The following is a 20856-nucleotide window of genomic DNA, read 5'->3' as shown; positions in this document are numbered from 1 at the left end:
TTGGTTTTCTTTTTCTTTTTTTTTTTTTTTTTTAATTTTTTTTTTCAACGTTTTTTATTTATTTTTGGGACAGAGAGAGACAGAGCATGAACGGGGGAGGGGCAGAGAGAGAGGGAGACACAGAATCGGAAACAGGCTCCAGGCTCCGAGCCATCAGCCCAGAGCCCGATGCGGGGCTCGAACTCACGGACCGCGAGATCATGACCTGGCTGAAGTCGGACGCTTAACCGACTGCGCCACCCAGGCGCCCCTGGTTTTCTTTTTCAAGATTGCTTTGACTATTTGGGATCTTTTCTGATTCCATACAAATTTTAGGGTTGTTTTTTCTAGCTCTGTGAAAAATGCTGGTGTTATTTTGATAGGGATTGCCGTTTATTTATTTATTTATTTATTTTGAGAGAGAGTGTGAGCAAGCATGAGCAGTGGAGGGGCAAAGACAGAGGGAGAGAGAGAATCCCAAGCAGGCCCCTCAGCATGTGGCCCAACTTGGGGCTTGAGTCCACCTCAGTGAGATCATGACTTGAGTCAAAATCAAGAGTCTGTCTACTAACTGACTGAGCCACACAGGCACTCATTTGGCTTTCATTTCTTTGCTGCAATATCTTGCTTAGGACAAATGAATTAAAGAATTTCACACATGGGGCAAATCTGTAGCCTGACTTGCAAATCCTTTTTTCCTCCAATCAAACCACTTGTTCCTTTGGTGCTAACATTCACTAAGTTTTCAAGAAGCCATTTTCTATGGAGAATACATCTTCTTAGTGCCTCATTCCATTAGTGACTCTCTCTCTCTCTCTCTCTCTCTCTCTCACACACACACACACACACACACACACACACACTTTGTTCTTACAAAGTTCATTATTGAAAAATAACCTAGTAATACCATTAACTCAGACATCTGTACTTTCACCCCAAAGCATAACAAACCTCCCACTCAGTATAATTCGTCTGTACACATTTCTTCTAACCTTCAACCATGTTTTCTGTGCATCTTTAAATACTATTTGCTGATCAAGGAATCCATTCTAGTTTGTGAACATATTCTTTTCCACATCTGTTTCAGCCATTTTTACCATAGAAGGAAGAACACAGAAAAAATATGCATGATCTTTTGCTTCTTCTAAGAAATCCTTAAAGATGCTTCTTAATTGTTGTACACTGACATTTAAAAAAAATAGTGGATTGGGTGACACCCAACCTAAAATAATGCCAACGCTATTTTAGAAGTTTGTGTCTTCATTCTGAATGCTTACTTTTTGGACATTCTGCTACTCATGGTGACTTCCTACTCACATGCAGCCTAACATTTGAGGCAGATTAATGACAGTGGATGTAAACATGTATTTCAAAGAATCATCGTTTCCATGTTTTTCATTTGGCTGACGTCTCGTCAGAAGTGATCAGATCACCACTGCTGCACCTCGCAGCATGGCTGACCCAGAGCGCATTTACGTGCTGGGCTCATGGTCAGCTGGGCCATTTCCACATTGTCTGTCCGCATAAATCTTCCAACTGCTATTTCTTGGCAGGAAACTTTTAAAGCCAAGTGTTTATTTTCTGAGAGTTAGTTTAGTTAAAATCAGGTACTGTATTCCATCAATGTCCCAACAGGGCATATTTCACACTACACTGAAGTGAAAGATGCCACGTGTAGAGCCCCAATTTATGTCAGCACAAGGTCCATAGGTGACAACCGTGTACACCTTGGCGAATTGTTTATAAAATTCACAGCAGCACGCTTCAGTTCTGCTTCCAAAGCAGAGGTGGGTATATGTAGAATGGATCTGCCTGGAAATAGGAGGAGAAGGGCAAGTGATGGTCACTTGGGATGGTTGAAGCCGATGGGGAAAACATCCTCATCACAGACTCGCCTTCCTGACCCCCAGTATAACCCTTCAGTTTGGCCCTGGGAGATCTGGCTTTGTAGATAGGAGCTCATTTCTTGCCTGTCCAGGTATAATATGGATGCAACCCACAGCTGTCTTGTCCTCTCTTTGGCAAACACTCCTATCTCCCCACACACGCTCTTAAACTCTTCCACAGTTCAATACTCTTTTCTTGTAAACAAGACTTGGAGAGAATATTTTTTTTCTCTTGCCCAAAAGCAGATTCAACCTACTCCATCGAGGTGGTAGAGGGCTTTCCCCCTCTCTACAAAAGCAATAAAGCTGACTTTGCTGTCGTCAAGTTTTATAAGGTAGTGCTGACCCTATCACGGACCGTTCTCCTCCAGACTGCTTTACTCATTAACCACAGCTGAGTGTTAACCTTTCCAGACATAAATAATACAGCAGCACCTTGGCCTGAATGGAAGAGGGAATGACTAAGCCTTTAATTTGTCTTTTTCCCTTGGATACTTGCAAACTTCTTTTTCTTCTTGTGTTTGACAAAATGTCAAAACCGTATTTTTCTTTGTGTTAAGAAATTCTTCATCCAGCCCTGAACCTGTGCTCTCTGCCATTTAACTTTGCAACATGTGTGGTGGGAGGGTGACTCAGCCATGTGACGTGCTTTGGCCAGAGAGATATTAGCAGACGCGACCAACAGGCTGCAAATGGGTGTGGGCACTGGAGCTTGCTCCCCTGTGCCTCCACAATCACCAGGATGACAAGCTGTGTTAGCCCACTGGTCCCAGGATGAGGCTGAGGTTCATATGGAACAGAGTACTTCAGTCACTCCAGTTACCACAAACTCATCCAGATTAGCTGACAACTGCTGAGTCTCAGACAGGGAAGTCCAGCCAAGATCAGTGAGTGAAGCCACCTCGCTGACCCCAAGTTGATTCCAGAAGTGAGAGCATAAACACTGGTGAATGCGCCTGGGATTCCGTGGTTCTTGGGTCTGCCCTTCTGTCTAAAGCCTGCCCCACCCCTGCACTCTGGACCCAGGCAAGCCCTCTTGTCAGGGACCCCTCTCTAATCATCACCCTGACTCCTACTTCCTGAGCCCCTTCTTCCTTATTGGCTCTTTTCTCATCAGCACTGGAATCATCTCGTCTCTCCTATCATTTGCTCCTTGTGTCTTATCATCCGTGTGTCACTTGCCACCTCATCTGCCCTTCCCTTTACAGGTAGAATATTGAAGGAGAAAGTTAGCCCTGCCCCCAGGTTCCACTTCCCACCATCCAGTCACTCTGCAATTGCTCTCCTGTCACATTACCAAAACTGCTCCTGCCCAGGCCACTGGAGATCTGCTAGTTACAGAATCATGGACACTTGCCCTCCTTCACCCTTTTTCTCCCCCCCTCTCCCCCTTCTCCTCTTACCCCTTCACATATTCACTCTGGCATCATATTTTCCTGGTCTCCTACTTCTCTGCTGATCCTCCGGTTGCCTCATGATCCTTAGGCTGGTTCCCTCAGGGTCTGTCCTCAGATCCCCCTCTTTACTCTCTACCTGGGATAATCTCATCCCATTCCCATTGTCTCTGTTACCAACCATAGGCTGGGGACTCCCACATTTCTAAGTCCTGCCAGTTCCCTGTACCAAGCTTGAGAAATGTATGTGTAAGAGTCTGTTGGAGAGCCCAGAGACAAATGTGAGATCTCTACAATTTAACGCAGTGGTGTCCCCTTTAGACCCCCTCTTTCCCCAGTGTCTGCCATGTAAGTGAACACTACATCTCTCCCAGCCAGTAACACAAGCTTTATTTAGCCTTAGCTTCTCTCCTGCTTCCTTTTCCCACATTCAACTCATTCTCAAGTCCTGCTAATTCTACCCTCCTAACACATCGTCAGTCGTTCACTGTTCTCTGTCTCAACGTCAGCTACCTTAGCTCAAGCCACTTTTATCCTTTGACTTGATTGCCTTTCCAGGCTCCTAACTTGCCTCCCATCCTCACCTTTCCCGGCTCTAAGCCATTTCCCATACTACTACTAACACCATCCTCCTAAAATGAAAATTTGATCACCTCATTCCTCTGCTTAGAAGCTTTCAATGATTTTCCACTGCTGGGAATCACCAAAGTCTCTTTGTGGTCTGGATCCTTGCTTACCTCTCCAGTGTAACCTCTTGACATTCCCTTCCTAAAACTAGTGGAAGCCATAAAGAGCTACTTGCAGGGGCACCTGGGTAAACTCAGTTGGTTAAGTGTCCAACTCTTGATTTTGGCTCAGGTCATGATCTCACGTTCATGGGATTGAGCCCCACATCAGGCTCTGCACTGACAGCACAGAACCTGCTTGGGATTCTCTCTCTCCCTCTCTCTCTGTCCCTCTCTCGCTTGAGCTCTCTCTCAAAATAAATAAAGAAACATTAAAAAAAAAAAAAGAACTACTTGAAGTTGCTCAAGGACACCCTGTTTTCTCCCTCTTGCAGCTTTTGTACCTCCAGCTCTGCCTGCTTGGAATAACCCACAGCACAGACTTGCACTGGCAGGTCAGGTATGAAGCATCCATGTATCCCCCACATGTATTGGCACATCACCCCCACCCAGTCTACTACTTACACTCTCCCCTTTCACTCAGTGGCCTCCTTCCTTGTCCATCAACTGTGTGCAAGTCCTTGAAGCAGGGATTGTGTCTTGTTCATCCCTGCATCCTCAGAACCCACCACATCTGGGAACATAGTAGGTGGTCAATCAACGTCGGTTGACTGATTTGACTGAGAAAATAAATTAATTAATATGCACATGAACCACAGACCTCTCAACTGAACTCTTTTCTACCTTGTATACTGTAGAGGGAAGACCTTTTGATTCCTCAAAGATTTCCTCTTCTCACCTATCATCTACAAATGGGTTCTGTCCTTATTCTATTGGTGGTATCTTTAGGTCCTATAAAAATGTCTACAATTCTTTTATGAGCTATCTCAGAGCAATACACTTCTTAAGCTTCCCTTGTCTCTAATGGTTGCCATATGGGGACGTGATACACTAATGTTTGCTTCAATAAGCTAAAGTTATTGTTAAAACAAACTGAACTGCCTTCAGCTCACCTCCCATTCTAAAGGGCCCACTAAAATTGATTCTGTGAAATAGGCTTTTAAAAAATATCCTCCTTAAGGACAAAATATAAACAGGGGAGGGCTGTTAGCTCAGAAAACACAAGCCTATTTGGAGACCACGTTTGTTTCACTTGACCACACAGGAGGTGATAACATCACTGTCATAAAGCGGTCTAAACCTGTTTTCATCCACACTAATGGACCCAGAGTTCTCAAAGATTCTGAGAACAAAATGATGCCAGATTCAGCTTTGAATGACTTGGGGAGTGACCCAGCTATGACATGCCCACAATTCATGTGTCTGTGTGATGATGGGGACAGTGCACACAAGGACTATAGCACAAAATTTCTTGTTCATTTGTACTGTAAGTTCTCCATACTGATAAACCAGAGTACCACAATTCTGTATCTAAAAGCTTTTCTTAGGATGGCATGAAACCTACGGATTATGCCAATTTATACACAAACACACACATATATTTTATAATATTTGTCATGTAAGCCTTCTGTTTACTATCTTCTAAGACTAAGAACAGTAAATAGCTCCAGACTGACTATTTTCTTGCAATATGACCCATTTGGAGTCATATTGTGAATTGAGGGTTCTAGAATCACCATCAGGAAAGCACTTCAAGACTGGAACTCAGCTTCAATACGGAGAAGAAAGTTTTGACTCTCTAGCTCCTGTTGGTAGAAAGCCTTGGCAGTGGTCATTTGGCTGCGTAGTTACCTTGAACTCTGATTGCTTGTGTCCACTTCCAGGGTGAAATGTATCCTCAGAGGCCTGAAAACATACCCCAGACAGGGAACACAGATGGACGGGCCAAGGAAATGCATCAAATAGACCTGGAAAGGCAGTGGAGGTTCAGAGCGAACACAGCCCCAGGCAAGGTACTGGGAGAACCCAGTATATTATAAACATATAATATAATGTTGTCATGATCTATGCCAGACCTTTTGTTTTTGGACTGAGGAAGTAGAGTTCAGTGTCTGCAAAGTTCTGAATGAATGTTTTCTCTCCAGCCATACAAGTCGTAGGAATGGAGAGAATGACCTCCAACGACTTCAGAAGGTAGTGGAGTGTCCAAACTCTCATGACTATATACTCCTATCAGTTAAAACAAATGTATATTTATTTATTAATAGATTGCAAGCATGTACTACCATACTAACACAATGTGCACGTGATAAAGCATATACAAAAAAAAAAAAAAAGGAAACTAAGCAATGTCTGAGATAAACGTACAGGGCTTCTAACACTTTGTTCCCACGTGATACGAGATTGCCGTTCATGCCTCCTATTGTGATGAGGGCCATCTCTGCTAATGGTGAAGAGCTTTAGCTACTCACATGCCAGCCTACAGAGAACAAAAGGAAGATCAAGTGAGTGAGAAGTTGGAGAATTCTTCAGAGAGGGGATTATACGTGGAGATGTGGACTTCCATTTCTGGAGATGTACTGGACCAGAAATCCTGAAAACCTTTCCACTCCAAACTAAACAAGCAAACAACAATTTTTTAAATTGAATAATTTAAATAATTATTTATGAATAATATGTTTTAAAAATTCAGAACCCTTGGGGCAGTGGAGAAAGACTCAGGATATAAAGATAAAGTGGCCATGGAAGACAGCAACTGTCCTTAAGGGTTTCTCGGACCCCTTCATCTATTTCAGTGCCTTGGGTTTCGTGGCCATGCTGTGGAAGGCGGGCAGTTGGAATGGCAGGGGTTCCCCACACACTACTCCCTCAGTGGAAGGAAAGAAAATTCTGCTTCACAAGGACACAAACGAGGAAACTTGTCTCAGCCTGCCTTGGCCCTTGGAAAAAGAAAAATCTCTACCAAATAAGTATCCCAACCACAGAACTGTTTCCAGGCAGGTCTGGGGCTTGAATTTGCACTATCTCTGTATACGAAAAAGCATGGAGATTAATTACCAGGAAATTAGTTCAGCCCGATGTTGAAAGCACCCTGGCAGATGGCAGCAGCACAAATGCAAATTCTTTCTGGAAGAACAGAACTTTGTCAGCCCCAGTCTCCTGGGGTTCCCATCGATACAGGCCTGAGAAACGGGCATGCAGAGGAGAGAGAAGGTCAACCACAAAGTCAAGCAGAGTTTCCCAAAAGAGATGGTATAGAAAATAGGAAGAAGCAGTATTAGAAGAGTAGAGGCTGAGGACTTTCCAGGTTGGAATCACAATAAATCCCAAGCAGGATAACAAAGAAAAAAAATCCACACTTTGACACACTTTTGTAAAATTGCTTTCACCCCGAAGGCAAAGAACAGATCTTAAAAACAGCCAGAGAGGGAACTTGGATCATAGGAACGGCAACTGACAGCCACAAGCCTCTCCAACAGCAACACAGAAGCCAAAAGTAGAGGAAAACCAGCTCCAAAAGGCTGAGAATCGAAAATGGTATACCCTGTGAACATGTCTTTCACGACAATACAGAGAAAGAAAAAACATTTTTCAGACAGATGTCAAGAGAATTCGCCACCATGAGAACCTTCCTTCAATAACCTCTAACCTTTGAGCGATCCCTCTCATTCTGAGAACAGTTCTCACAGTGCTGATCCAGAGACTGGCAGGAGTCGTTTCTACAGGAGAAGATGGTCGCCTCCCTTCTGTCCCTCTCGCACTTCCTGTCTCAGTCCCATGTGCCCAGAGCTACCTGAAAGGGCTGGGTGTATTTCTTCTCTCCCTTCTCTTATCACATTGTTGACATGACATTAAGGAGCCCCCTGAAGGATTGTTCTTTTCCTTTCCTGAATGGGCTGTCTGCACCAGATGTTAGAAATCAGATTCCATCCAGAAATCTCCGAAAAGAGGCCCTTTCTGGGCTCCCCCACAAGGCAAGGCCAGAAAGGCCTACGGGGTTCACACAAGAAAGAGAAGGCTAACAAGCTTTGTTTTCCAGTCGGCCTGATATTCATCCCCATCGGCAGTGGTTCAGTGTGCTCGTCACCAACGTGTCTGGGTGACGCTAACAGCACCGTCAGGTGAAGTGAGAGGGGCACAGTGAAGAAAACACCAGGAGGCATAATTAGAACGAAGCGCTAATAACTCTGCCCATCAAAAAGCCCCTTTCCTTGTGACACTGGGCGCAGTTCATTAAGCAGCGCTGCCAGCTGGAAAGGAGTAGGCAAACATGTGCCAGGGTGAGCCTGTCCTTGTCCTCGAGGCTGAGAGCACCTCCTTGCAGCCCAGCTGCCTAGAGAGCTCGTGGACACAACGTGCAGCTCGAAGCGACTCATGATGTCAGGAGCTTGGGACCAGTCCTTAGCACCCCACCATGGAGTGACTCTTCTGAAGTGAATTCGCTCCAGGATGGAGCCCTGCAGGGCATCAGTAGCCTGCAGAGGTAAGATTGGCTTTTCTCAGGGAGCCTGAGCATCCAGTATGGCAACACGCGTCACAGGACAGAGGTTCATGCATAAAAGGTTCGGGCAAACTACAAGTGTCTGACTAATTTTATGATTTCCAAATAACACAGCCATTCCGCCGTCCTTCACAGGGAAGAAAAACTCAGGCATGATTCCTGCCTCATTTGCTTCTTGGAACAAACTTGCTAAGACGGAGATTATTGGCATTCTTACTTTACAGATGGAAGGTGCTGAAGGGGATAGTGAAGGGGTCAATGCCCTGTGGCTGGTAAGCTCAGAGCCCTAGTCCTTTCTATGCAAAGACAGAGCTTAGTCCCACAAAGATGGTAGCTCCTAGCCTGAGAGGTTATGCAAGTACATAAAAAAAAATCCTATTAGTATTTATGGAGCTCTTCCTTTGTGCTAGGAACACACACAGGGTTTTACATGTGTTAATTCTTTTAATCCTCACAGCCTCCTAGGAAGTAAGCACTATTTTTATTCCTATTTTACAAAATTGGAAAACTAAGGCCCTGAGATGTTAAGTTTCTTGCCCAAGGTCATAGAGCTAGTTACCCCTCCGGAGCCTTTGTTCTTCATCCCTCTTGTGAGTGTCACATTCTTTCATCCCTCCTTCCTCTTTCCTCCAGCTCTCTTCTTCCTCTTCTGTCCCTAAATAAGGTTCTGGTAGGTACTGAAATGATAAGCCAACATAAAGAAAATTTTCAGGGAGCCCGGGTGGCTCAGTAGGTTAAGCGTCCAACTCTTGATTTCAGCTCAGTCATGATCACATGGTTCATGAGATTGAGCCCTGTATCGAGTCTGCTTGGGATTCTCTCTCTCTCTCTTTCTCTCTTTGCCCCTCTCCTGCTTGTGCGCACATGCTCTGTTTCTCTTTCTCTCTCAAAAAAGGAAATGTTTGTTCATTGTTTTTTCTTTCATCACCAGTGCTGTCACCTACTAAGTTCTCAACCTGGATGGCATCTTTGGCCGTTTTTTTCTGAGGAGGGAAGGATCAGCATTAAGTGACTTAAACTCAGTCACTCTTGAAGGCACCACGAGCATGAGACCTAACAGGTACTTTGTGACTGTGAATGAAAAGAAGCCTGACTGGCGAGGACTTAACCCAGGTCTTGGCAGTGTTAGCCGGGGCTGGAACTAATGATCCACAACTCGATCTCTGTGACCTAACCCGGGGCTGGCATCCACAATACACCCAGGTGTAGAGCACCCGCTGGCTGCCCGCAGCCTGGACCAGGTTCTGTCCTGGCAAGGCTAGCAGAACAAGCCTGCTTGTGCTCTCCTCACCGCACCTCCCCAAAAAGCAGGTGTACAAGTTGGCTGGCCATCAGAGGAGGTGACTGCCCCCCTGGTGTCACATGTAAGGTTTATTAAACTGCAGAGCATCAGAGCTTCATTTGTGACTGGCCAATCCTCAGCAGCCTGCCTTTGTCATCCGTTGTCACTGACTGTGTTTCACTGTCACAGCTTTATTAGGATGCGGTGACACCTTGCCATTGCTCCTTTGTTTGGGCCCATTGACTGGACCATATGTCTGAGGAGTCTCTGCCAATAGATCTATCGTATATTAATTGGCTCTGCTTTGGATTCTGCAAACGTTGCCAGGCTAGTCATGGGTAGAAAAGGTGTCTTCAGGGGCAAAGATATAGAGGAATGGATAGGCCCAAGTTTTTTGGCCCTGAAGTTTATATAATTGTGAGGACCCTCTTTAAGAAAAAGAACACATTATGAATATGAAATTTTGGGGCCCTTGCAAGGCCCTTGGAGGGACCTATGTGAGTGGGATGGGTGTGCTGATAATTAAACTTCATTAGCTTCACGGTAAGAGTATCTCTTGTGTCAGGTGATCCACAGATGGATGGAAGCAAGCCTGCCACATCTGTGGTTGCCATTGGGATAGACCTCTGCCGTGGCTTGCTTGAGGGTCTATCTATGGAAATCAGTCTTCCTGTTTAGCACTTAGCAAAGGAGGAGAACACAGGAGAAAGAAGAAGATTCAGTTCCCAACACAACTTCAAGAAAGAAGAAAGTCAATTGCTCCACCTAACAGAGCACAAGCCACAGAGAGAGTAGAGAAAACGGAAGTGTCCAGAGAGTGAAACAATCTCTCACTGGGCCCCTAAAACTCATCAAGAAATGAATCAACACTATTTTGGAAGGAGGAAGAGGGGCTGAAGTAAAGAACTAAAATATTGTTCACTCATCCCACTAACAAGTCTTACTGTTGTCAGTAGGTAGAGTCATCTCTATGTTGGCTATTTGCTATTTGTTCCCCATCTGCTGCCCCCTTATATTGCTTTCATTCACTGTCTGCTCATCTCTACTTTGCTGTTAGCCCAAAAAGCTACCAGTATGGGTTGCATCGCCCAGGCTCCCTGGCCCTCTGGCCTACAGTTGGTCTTGGCCATTGGGAAGCACCAGCAGGAGACCAGAGGTGAGAGGACAGAGGGACTGGGGTATTTCTTTCCTGTTTCTCCCTGCTTCAGTGTCATAGTTCTGGCAGGGGCTGAGCCATTATGCCTCCATGATTACAGTTCTCATGGGCTCTGGTCACAGGCCTAGAGGCAACAACGACTTCCCACTGTTAGTGTCTAGGTGCCTCAACATACAAAGGACTGTCAGCTTGTCCAACTGAGGCCTCTTATGACTTTCTTTCATAGAATGAGAAGGAGGAGGAAAGAGAGAGGGATGCACAGAAACAGGGTAACAGGCAGAGAGTAAGATAAATAAAGAGAGAAACATACCTGAAATGATTAAATGAGAACTCTTTTTATTTGCTAACGTCAGCTTGGCCATTCCCAGTCAGCATTTCTGAAGGATCTTTGAAATAGAACCAAATGTAAAATGTTGATGATTTGTAAAAGCTGTGGGGATTCTTATGTGGCAATAAAGGGGAAGAAGATCACACTTGGTCTTGAAAGGAGATCTGTTGTTTTGAAGTTGGAAGTTGCGCTAAGGGTGGCCTTTTGGCAGAAACATTTCTCTCAAGTCTTTAGAAAGTGATGAAGGGTAAATAATAAAGATTCCATCTTCCTTTGGCTGCTGGTGGGTCAGAACCGTTTGGGCTAGAAGAGCCTGCTGGAGAGCTGAGATCTTAGCCACTGTAACCTCAATTAGTCATGGAGCTTGAACAAATTCCTAAACTCCAGTGACTCCATTTCCTTTCCTGTGAGATGGGATTGATGATGCCTATTACTTCCCCAGTGATGCTTCATGAATGGAAGCTCACATAAATATCACACTGTACAAGTGCAAAGAGGACAAGTTCTTTTAGTAAATTGATGATACTTGGTCCAAAAACAGAGATTATTTTAAGTGTTACAACCATACAGGTTTTCCATGTTGGAGATTATAGCAATGAGAGTCCTAGCAAGAAACAAAATACAATGAGGACACTCATTGAACAAAAAGCCTTCTTACAAAGGTGTGGTCAGGGTTAAGAGAAACAGCAAGGCATGTTGAAGCACCCAGAGACTACAAAGAGTGGGAAGCCATTGCTACCTCTAGGCTTCTGACCAGAACCCAGTGAGAGCTAAAGCCATGGAGGTAGGGTCACTCAGGGTCACTTTCAATAAGAAACTCAGTCCTACTTCAAAAAAAGAGGGTAAGAGGTGAAAAATGCCACCATAAATCTTTTGGTTGTTTTCTCTTAAGCCTATTTTGGAAATAAGTGAACGTATCTATTATAAATCAACTAACTTAACAGGTAAACATTGTTACTGACATCACAGAGTTTGTTAACTTTATTCCAGAATAAATTGTCAAGGCTTCCTTAAATAACAAACATTTGGCTTATTGAAGAATATATGCTCATTTAAAGGGGTTTCTGACTTCCCTTTTTTTTTTTTTTTGAAACTTAAACATGTCGATGGCTAGATAAACATACCTGAAAAGTAGCCTTGACCCACAGCTTCCTTACTGACCAGTAGTTTTTCTCTTTGGTGGTGGGTTCATCTGCCCCCTGACCACTAACCCAATATCTATTCTCCACTTTATCTCTTAAGAAGGGAGGCCCAGTGACCCAACTGGAGTTCCAGGGTTGTTGATTCAGCTCAGAGGTTGGATAGAAGCTTGTGGTTCTTCTATATAGAAACTTTCTCTTGTCTGCTTCATAATCCCTCTCTCACTACACATGCCCATAGAGAAAGGCTCAATAACTTTGTCCAGGAACTTTCATGGAGGACAAAGCCCTTCACATTGGCCATAGGGTCCCTGAGGCCTGTCTGTGCACTGAGCTTTTTCCACAATGAGAAATAGATTCTCAAAAGCTGCATCTAAAAATATAACTTGCTATTGATTATCTTCCTGCATCAGGGAAGGCCAAAAGACATCAAAATCTTATGACCAAGAGAAATCCAATGAGCAGATGCCCTTTGCTCTGGGTCATTAGTTTCTTTCACCCTGCTTAGGGATTCTGTAAAGCACCAAAAAAAAAAAAAAAAAAAAAAAAAAAAGGAGAGTAAACACAAGGCGAGGGTGAGGCTAACCATAGAAGGGCCACTCAACCTACCATACTCCTGATCTGTCAGTATCTTTACAACTCCATGCCTTGTGCAGGATGCCTGAGTGAAAATCTTTCCCCAGGCTAAAATTCTATACCTGCTAGGAAGTCAGATGATGAAAACAAATGGGAAAATAATTGAGCTGGGGCTGTATTTGAGCTGCAAAATTTCAGAGATGAGTTCCCTCAGCCTAACTTGATATGAAGAATACAACTTTATTACACAGCATCTATGACTCTATATCTAAAAATTCTTTCAGAGCAAATTTATTTGTGGTTTGGACAATTTGAGAGTTTCAGGTCAAGGAGACACTAATGTCTTTAGCTGAGATTTGGAATGAACTGGAAGTCCAATGAAACACAGATACAGTCTTCATGAAGGGGTCTACATGAATCCTGCTGTCTCAGCTTCAGGACCTCCTACACTGGAACCTACCTTGACTATCCTTTTGGTTTCCCATTCTCTGCTATGGTTTGGCTTGTCTTCCCTCTGGCTCAGGCTACACTTGTCTGAACTTCCCTCTGGCCTTCCCAGTTCAGGTCATTCAGACTCCATGAAACTTGGAGATAGTTTAGGAACTGCCTTACTGCTGTCCTTCTCAGTGAACATAAAGCCAAGCCATCTGCTGCAAATAAGGGAATGGAAACTACAAATAGGGACAGGGTAGAGAAACTGAGGCAACTGATAAAGGATTAAATTAGTCATTAGAAAGTTTCAGGTGCTAAGGGGTTGGCATTGCTCATGCATAAGGATGGCCCTACAATGGGCGTTCATAGGCACCACTAAACAGCAGACCTTGAGGAAGGGGTGGTTGGATTGGATTTTTCAAGTTGGGATTGTCAAGGTGCTGATTATCAGTGGAAAGATGACAGCTCACTGGGCAGAGGAGAGGATTGGGAAGAGTGTTTGTGAAGTGACTACCAATGAAAAACATAATGGTCCAAAAGGAGGGATTGTCAGAATGCACCAATGGACTAGAAGGCCCAGCAGAGTCAGAGAACTAGAAGTCTTGAGGGATGGAAAAATGTGTCTGGTGAGGCTGGTAACATGTGAGAGAAATAGGAAGACAGCCAGGAGTGAAAATACCAAATTTCAGGCAGCACAAAGGGAGAGGGAGGAGGTGGCTTGGTTTAGGGTGTGGCCATGGCAATTGGTGGACGAGGGGAGGGAGGGGTCTGGACTGGGCTGATCGGTGGCCAGTCCTTGTAGACCTTGAGGTCAATTAGCCTAATGGCAGGAACAGATCTTTCCAGAGAACATGGAGCTGGTAAATAGCAGTGACTAGAGCCCAGGCCTCTGGGCTCCCTTCTTTTGTGTTCCCTGCATTAAGAAGCACTGCCCCCCCATCCTGCTAACATTGGCACCAGCTCACAGTGGAGAAAACTGTAGGAAGCCCCACTTAGGTCTCAAATTCCAGGTGTCAGGATGGCAGCCCCTTCCCTGTTCAGGAAGACCCTGGGGTGCATCTCTGTCTATGAGGTTGAGAATCCTGACTCCTGATCCACCTTCTCATTCCAGATGAAGTCCTTAGAAGTACCTACCTAGAGGTTAGCCTGGAAAAAATGATGAAATGGACATTTTCTTTTTTTTTTAGGTGAGGTTCTTTGTTCTTTTCTCCTGGTTAGATCTTGTCTCCTCCATGACCCTGTGTCTGAGCTAGAGATGTCACAAGTGCCAGTCCTCAAGCAACACGGAATCAGAATCTCAGCATTCTGCTTAGTCCCCAGTTAACATTCCTGGCATCCAATCAAAGTGCTCATTTTCTGGTGCATGTTCAAAAGTCAATAGCACCATCAAAAACAGAATTCAAAAAATTGGGACAATGTTTTGTTTTGTTTTAACGGAATTTTCCTCTTAAAAATGAAAATTTAGCTACCAAGAAATGGCTACCAGCCAGGAGAAAGGGACACTGTGATCCTCTGTAAGTCACACTACCTCCCTGGGCTTTCTCATCTTGAAATATCCGAGGTCTCTTCCAGCTTTAAACATATGAATAGACTTAAATTGTTAAATAGCTTTCATGGACCCCAAAAGAAAAAGGAAAAGTCTGGTTTAGTTGTCGTTGTCATTTTTTTTTTTTTTAAGAGACGCTGAGAGAAATCCTGCACCAGTGTTGTTCCTATTCACCTCATCATTTCCTTTTCTTTCATTGCATCTCACATCTCGGCAGAGAGTTTATCTTTACTCTATTTCCAAAATCTCCCATATTATTCTCATGGTGTCTGTTTGACTCTATTCACTGTATTGAAGTTTGGAATACTGTTTTCTTGAAAGATAACACCCAAAGCCAAATTCTTATAAAAGACTGTCGCTTCGGTTTGAAGAACAGAAATGAGTTAGCAGTAAAGATAAGGCCCTCCCTTCACGTTAAGACCAAAGAATTCTGAAATCTTTAAGAAGCCCAATTATTAACTGCATACTTCACTGACGATGCCAAAATAGATACATTATACTTTACAGTAAAGAAATATCACCTTTAGCAAAAGGCAGGGACAAAAAGTCCATTTAATCATCACTTATACAAGAACTTGGAGTCCCAGCATGACTTATCCCTTATCGCTTCAAACATTACGTCATTTATTCCCAGCTCTGTTTAACTCCCTTGTGTTGGATGTCTTCCTTTACTGAAATTGATCTTTGTTAATACCAGGCATAATGTGTTCTTCATTTCTTAAAGGAAACCGATGGACTCTTGCCATGACAGGGGATAACTGGAAATCTATATACTCCGGACACCGATTCCCCATCAATACACTGAAATGTCTTTTCTTTAAAAATAACAGCCCTGCATGAATGTGATCACTTTCCCAAATTAGTGTAATTGATGCACCCTGAGACCTTAATGATTCAGAAAGTGCATACTCGAGGGATATTTAAATAGCTATTTTGTAGGGAGATAAAATATAGGCCAATTCACCGAACACGCATTCCTTCAGTTTAGGAAACACTCAGAGCTCGGCTGAGGGCTGGCCAATGTGTCAGGAGGGCTGCTGTTAAATGACAAAGAGGGCAAATGATTTTGTACTTGCATTATCTCATCCTTTTCTAGGCCTTCAGTGAAGGATGTGCAAGACTGTGCATTTGAGGACGTGACAATTATTACAGCAGGGATTATTAAAGCAAGTATTACCAAAATGGAGATAAGACTCAGTTTTCTAGTCTGCAAATTTGGGATGATAATAATTTTTACTTCCTGGGGGTTGTTTGCTGATTTGAATCTAAATGAAGTGCCAAAGCATTATTGGGTCTGTAAAATAGCTCTGAGATTCCTTGGAACTTTTTCTTATGGCACCCTTTCTCTCTCCAGTGCAGTAGTGCTGTCTCCATGGGGGCTGTTCTGGAAATACTGAATACATGAATACATGAATGAGTAAACTCCTCCACCAACATCTTACAGGCATGCTCCAGCTGTAAGCCAGGGGGAATTGGCTGTGCTACTTCCAGCTAAAAGGTAGCAAGTATACCTCACTCATCATTTCTAAGCCCTTGGCAGACATAAATAATCAATCACAGCATTCTTCCCAAATGTGGCCTTCAAGCCATTTCTCAAGACAGCGTTCCAGGCAGCCATTACTGATTGTTCAGAGCTGACATCAGAGAGAAAAATCCATCTGAAATCTCTGAGGCTATCCAGATCATTGTCAGGGCAGAAAAGCTCACCCTGAACTGATGTTTGAGCCATTGATTGATCACAGCTTCCATCCTGGATTGTCAGGACTGCTCTCAATACTACCTCGTTGCCCTGTGGGTGGGGAAGGTAGGAAACTTAAGTCTGTCCAAGGGAAGAGGAGCTTGCTTTCAGCCGAAGGGCCTTGCAGAAGGACTTATCTGATTTGCCTTCACCTGGTGGTCCCGGACCTCACCTAGCCCACTTTCCTTCTCAAGTGAAGCAGCCCACTGTCAACTACCTGCAGTCTCTGGGCTTTATGCTCTTGGTCCAGAAATCCCCCAGAAGTTAACCAGTTTAATAACAAGCCCCACTCTTGCACTTCACTTGTGTGCCATCACCCTTCTTGGTATGTGTTGCTTCTGACCTCATTTGGCCGTGACCCTTGCCCAAGACATCGCTCCTCGCTGCTCAAATTCTCACCTGAATCCCTAACCTCCTGATGCCTTCTTGTCTACTCCCAGTTATCTGGATACTTGTCTGCAGTTCTGGTGACTCCTGGCAAACATCAGGCACATTATGCTGGATGCATATTCAAGGATGTCAGCCTCTACTAAAGAAAGATCCAACACTTTCTCCCTGCTTTTCTTGGTGCCAGCTTCCTTAAATCCATTACCTAATTTCATTTTCAAAACACAGGCAGGAGGTTAATATAGCATCATTATAACCTGTTTGGGACTAGAAATTCAGAGACAGTAAATAATGTGCCTGAGGTCACAGAGCTGGGATTCAAGATCTGACCCCAGAATCTGGACACTGCCTCCTGAATTAATGCATGCATGGTGGCCTTTTGGAGGGGTTCACAGTACAGGAATGTTATCTCTTTCCTCTCTTCTCTTCCCACCATCTCTAACCTCAGCTCTTCTCATCAGCACAACTTAGGCTCATGTGACTCATGTGAGGAGAGGGAGAAATAACAGCCTTCCCTGGTACAAGAAGCCCAATACAGTGATTTGTGGCATGGGGCCTGATAATTAACTAAATAGGATCCTTTACAATGAAACAATCTCACTAGTTTTTATTGCCACATTAAAATGTGAATCTTAAGCAAAACAAGAATATAAATCTTATTGGAGGATGCTGAAGTTTAAAACAATATATACTCAACTCAGTTCTCAATAGAGAGCAGTCTTTATTGAAGGCCATAAACATTTCTGCGTGCCAGAGGGGAAATATGACCATAAAACTGGCTTCTATTTAGTGATTTGGTAAATGAAATCAATGGTTGTCTGAGTCCCAGCAGGACTCTTGGGGGCAGTCATTAAGGCCCCCACATACAAGAGCAACATTCTGTAGATCAATGTCACCCAAGGGCAATGTTACTCCCTGGGGGTGCTTGCGGTATTTGGGATAGGATATATTCCTTTTGGGGCACTATTTTGGGCACTGTAGGACATTTATATCTCTGGGAATAGACCACTTCCCATTCCCAAAACTACTTCAATGCATTTCCTAAAGAACCCATTGGGGTTCTCCTCTCCCTCCTGTGTGAGCAAACCAGGACAGAAGTGAGCGAACCAAGGGTAAGTCTTCACTGTGTTCTCTCTGCACAGAGGAGGGTGCCATCTGCTTCTGACTTACTCCAAGACATACGATTTGTTCAGAACAAGAGAATAAGAGAAAGCCATCAGGGAAGGAAGACAAGAAAGGAGGTTAAGGTTTCCAAGAGATACTTATTTATAAAAGGTGAAATCTTGACTCTTACGCAAATATAAAATGAACATGTCACTATAATGAGGGAACTAATAAGATATTACGACTAGTTCAGAGGAGGATTCAAAAAAAAAACCACACATACATAGACCACCAAGAATGCTGAAAGTAAATATAGTTGCCAAACTGGTCAATATCTACAGGGGAACAGTCACCTGCCTCCCTGCTGGACACAGTTTGCTTTTCTACAGGCAGGAATCACTTGCACTGTTATCAGTATTCCACATCCTGACAGCATTGCCAAATAGTTTATAGACAATGAAAGATGAACCAGAGGGACACCAAAGCTAGGACACCCAAGCAATCATTTTTGTGTGTTTCCAAAGTTTTTCATAGCTGATGTCACTATGGCCACCTCTCTCCTGCAATTCTCTCCAATCTCTCTTCCTTCTCTACACTCCAGCTATACTATCCTTTTTCACTCCATCAAAAAGGCCAAATCATCTCTATTTTGGAGACTTTGTGCTTCTGTTTCTTCCCCCTGAAAATCCATTCCTCCAGATTTTTGTGTGGTTGCTTCCCTCGCATCATTCTGCTTCAAGTCAAATATCATGTCTATGACAGACCTTTCCCACCTGTGGCTCCCTTTACAGTATCCCACATCACCCCTTCTTATTTATTTTGTTCTTGTGCCTATGAGCTGGGTCCTCCCTATAGACTATAATCTTGGAGGGCAGAGACGGTCAGACCTGTGCACTGCCCTCCCCAGTACCTGGGTTGAGGGTGCTTCAGAAATATTTGCAGATCACCTGGTTGCTTGGGCAGCCAAACTGAGGCAAGCTGCTGTTCTCTCCTGTGGCTGAGAGTGGCACAGGTGTGACTCTTGGATCTGGCCTCTTAACTGGGACAGGAAGATGCCCTTGATGGAGCTACTATGAATTGTAATTGCTGAGGCCCAAAAAAGGATGGGCATTTCAGGAAATGACAGCTTGTACAGGTACCTCCATGGCCAACTCCTGATGCCTCAAAACTCTACTAGTCCCCTAGGCATAGAGACCATGCCAGGGAAAGTGGGTTAAGGAAGTAACCCTGAAGTGACCGAGTTTATCCTGAGTTGGTGAGATTGTGTTTTCTGCTACTAGGTGGAATGGGACTCAAGACACAGAAATTTAAAACTTATGTTTTGGACACCTGAGATTTGTGGCCTGAAATTATTTTCCCTGCTACAGAGACAAGTCTCTAGGCTAACCATCAAAAATATGTTAGGTCACGAGTGTTGCATATCAATGTGTATAAAAGCCCCCCCCCACTCCTCCCCCCCGCCCCCCCGGATCAGAGGTTGAGAAGGTTGAACCTTTTGCCTTCATTAACCTACCGAGCTGTTCTCTACCATCTTGAACTGACTATTCTGTGTCTTTCTGTGTTAACTGGCTCTGCCAGTATAGTGAGGGCCAAGACGGGAAGGAGGTGGAAGAAGGGGAGAAAAGAGGGCATCTCTAATATTACTGTCACAGGAACTCTGAGGACATCTATTCATGCTTTCCACACATGTTAATTGGATGCCTGCATGTGTCGGGACCTATTCTAGGAGCTTGGGACACAGTGGAGAATAAAATAGGTAATCAGTTCTGCCCTTGAGAGTCTTGTATTCTAATAGGGGACAAGAATAATAAGGGATAAATAAATAATAAATAAGTAAATTCCATGGCAGGTTCAAAGGAGATGAGCACTTAGAAAAAGAAAAAAAAAGATTAGGACAAAGAGGATCAGGAGTGGGTGGTGAAGGGCAGTGTGGTATTAAACAGCGTGGTCTAGAGAGACCTCACTTGAGCAAATTTGAAGGATGTGAGGAAGGTCCCAGAGCATCAGCTTGAGGGAGCCGCTAGAGAAAAGACCTTGGGGCGATGGGTCATGGTCTGTTTAAGGACAAGGACAGGTGTGCCTGGAGCTGGGGAGGCTAGGAAAAGATGTAGGAGGGCACTCAGGGAGTTGACAGGGGCTAGATTCCATAGAATTTTACAGGCTTTTTTTTTTTTTTTTTAATTTTTAAAAACACTTTACTTATTTTTGAGAGAGAGAAAGAGAAACAGAGTGCAAGTGAGGGTAGGGCAAAGAGAGAGCGAGACATAGAATCCCAAGCAGGCTCCAGGCTCCGAGCTGTCAGCACAGAGCCCAACTCGAGGCTTGAACTCACCAACTGCAAGATCATGACCTGAACTGAAGTTGGAGGTTTAACCAACTGAACCACCCGGGGACCCTGAGTTTTACAGGCTTTTACTCTGAAAAATGGAGGATGTATTCATTTCCTGTGGCCACTATAACAAATTACCACAAATTTGGTGGGTTAAAACAATAGAAAAACATTTTCTCACAGTTCCAGGAGTCAGAAGTCCAAAATCAGTGTCCCTGGGTTGAAGTCAGAATATCAGTATGGCTGTGCGCCACAACGGCTTTAGGGAAGAATCTGTTTTTGCCTCTTCCAGCTTCGGTGCCTCCATGATCACATTGAATCCTCCTGTTTATTGGTCAAGTCTCCCTCTGCCTCCCTTTTATAAGCATACATGTGGGCTGCTCCAGTCTCAGAAGTTCTGGGGGGAGGGGAGAGTGGCAGTAAAGGAGCAAGCCTAAGAAGACATGACAGCAGATGCTAGGGCCTTTGGGGGCGAGAGACAGGAATGGCTGCTCAGCCCCAGATGCCCTCTGA

The 20856-nt window shown here is 44.1% G+C and overlaps 2 long non-coding RNA genes across 3 annotated transcripts in view; both read right to left on the bottom strand.

The window, feature by feature from the left end:
• Positions 1 to 1324: 1324 nt before the first annotated feature.
• LOC147579893 (uncharacterized) lies at positions 1325 to 18240 on the bottom strand. 2 transcript variants are annotated; one of them, XR_015252283.1, is made up of 4 exons: positions 14374 to 18240; positions 5677 to 5792; positions 4450 to 4558; positions 1325 to 1791 (listed from the first exon to the last, which is right to left on the bottom strand). It is a non-coding gene; the product is annotated as an uncharacterized LOC147579893 (long non-coding RNA). The 2 variants fall into 2 exon arrangements; XR_015252284.1 differs by lacking the exon at positions 14374 to 18240 and adding an exon at positions 13268 to 14367.
• Positions 18241 to 19580: 1340 nt separating this feature from the next.
• LOC147579891 (uncharacterized) overlaps positions 19581 to 20856 on the bottom strand; it is a 32695-nt gene continuing 31419 nt past the window's right edge. The window contains exon 6 of the long non-coding RNA XR_015252282.1: positions 19581 to 20740. This is a non-coding gene — a long non-coding RNA (uncharacterized LOC147579891). The remainder of the gene's footprint in view (positions 20741 to 20856) is intronic.

The sequence above is a fragment of the Puma concolor genome, chromosome B3, assembly GCF_028749965.1.
Source record: "Puma concolor isolate L17-30 chromosome B3, mPumCon1.1.hap2, whole genome shotgun sequence".
NCBI lineage: Eukaryota > Metazoa > Chordata > Mammalia > Carnivora > Felidae > Puma > Puma concolor.
Note: the sequence above shows the minus strand (reverse complement) of the source record. Positions and strands in the feature narration are given on the sequence as shown.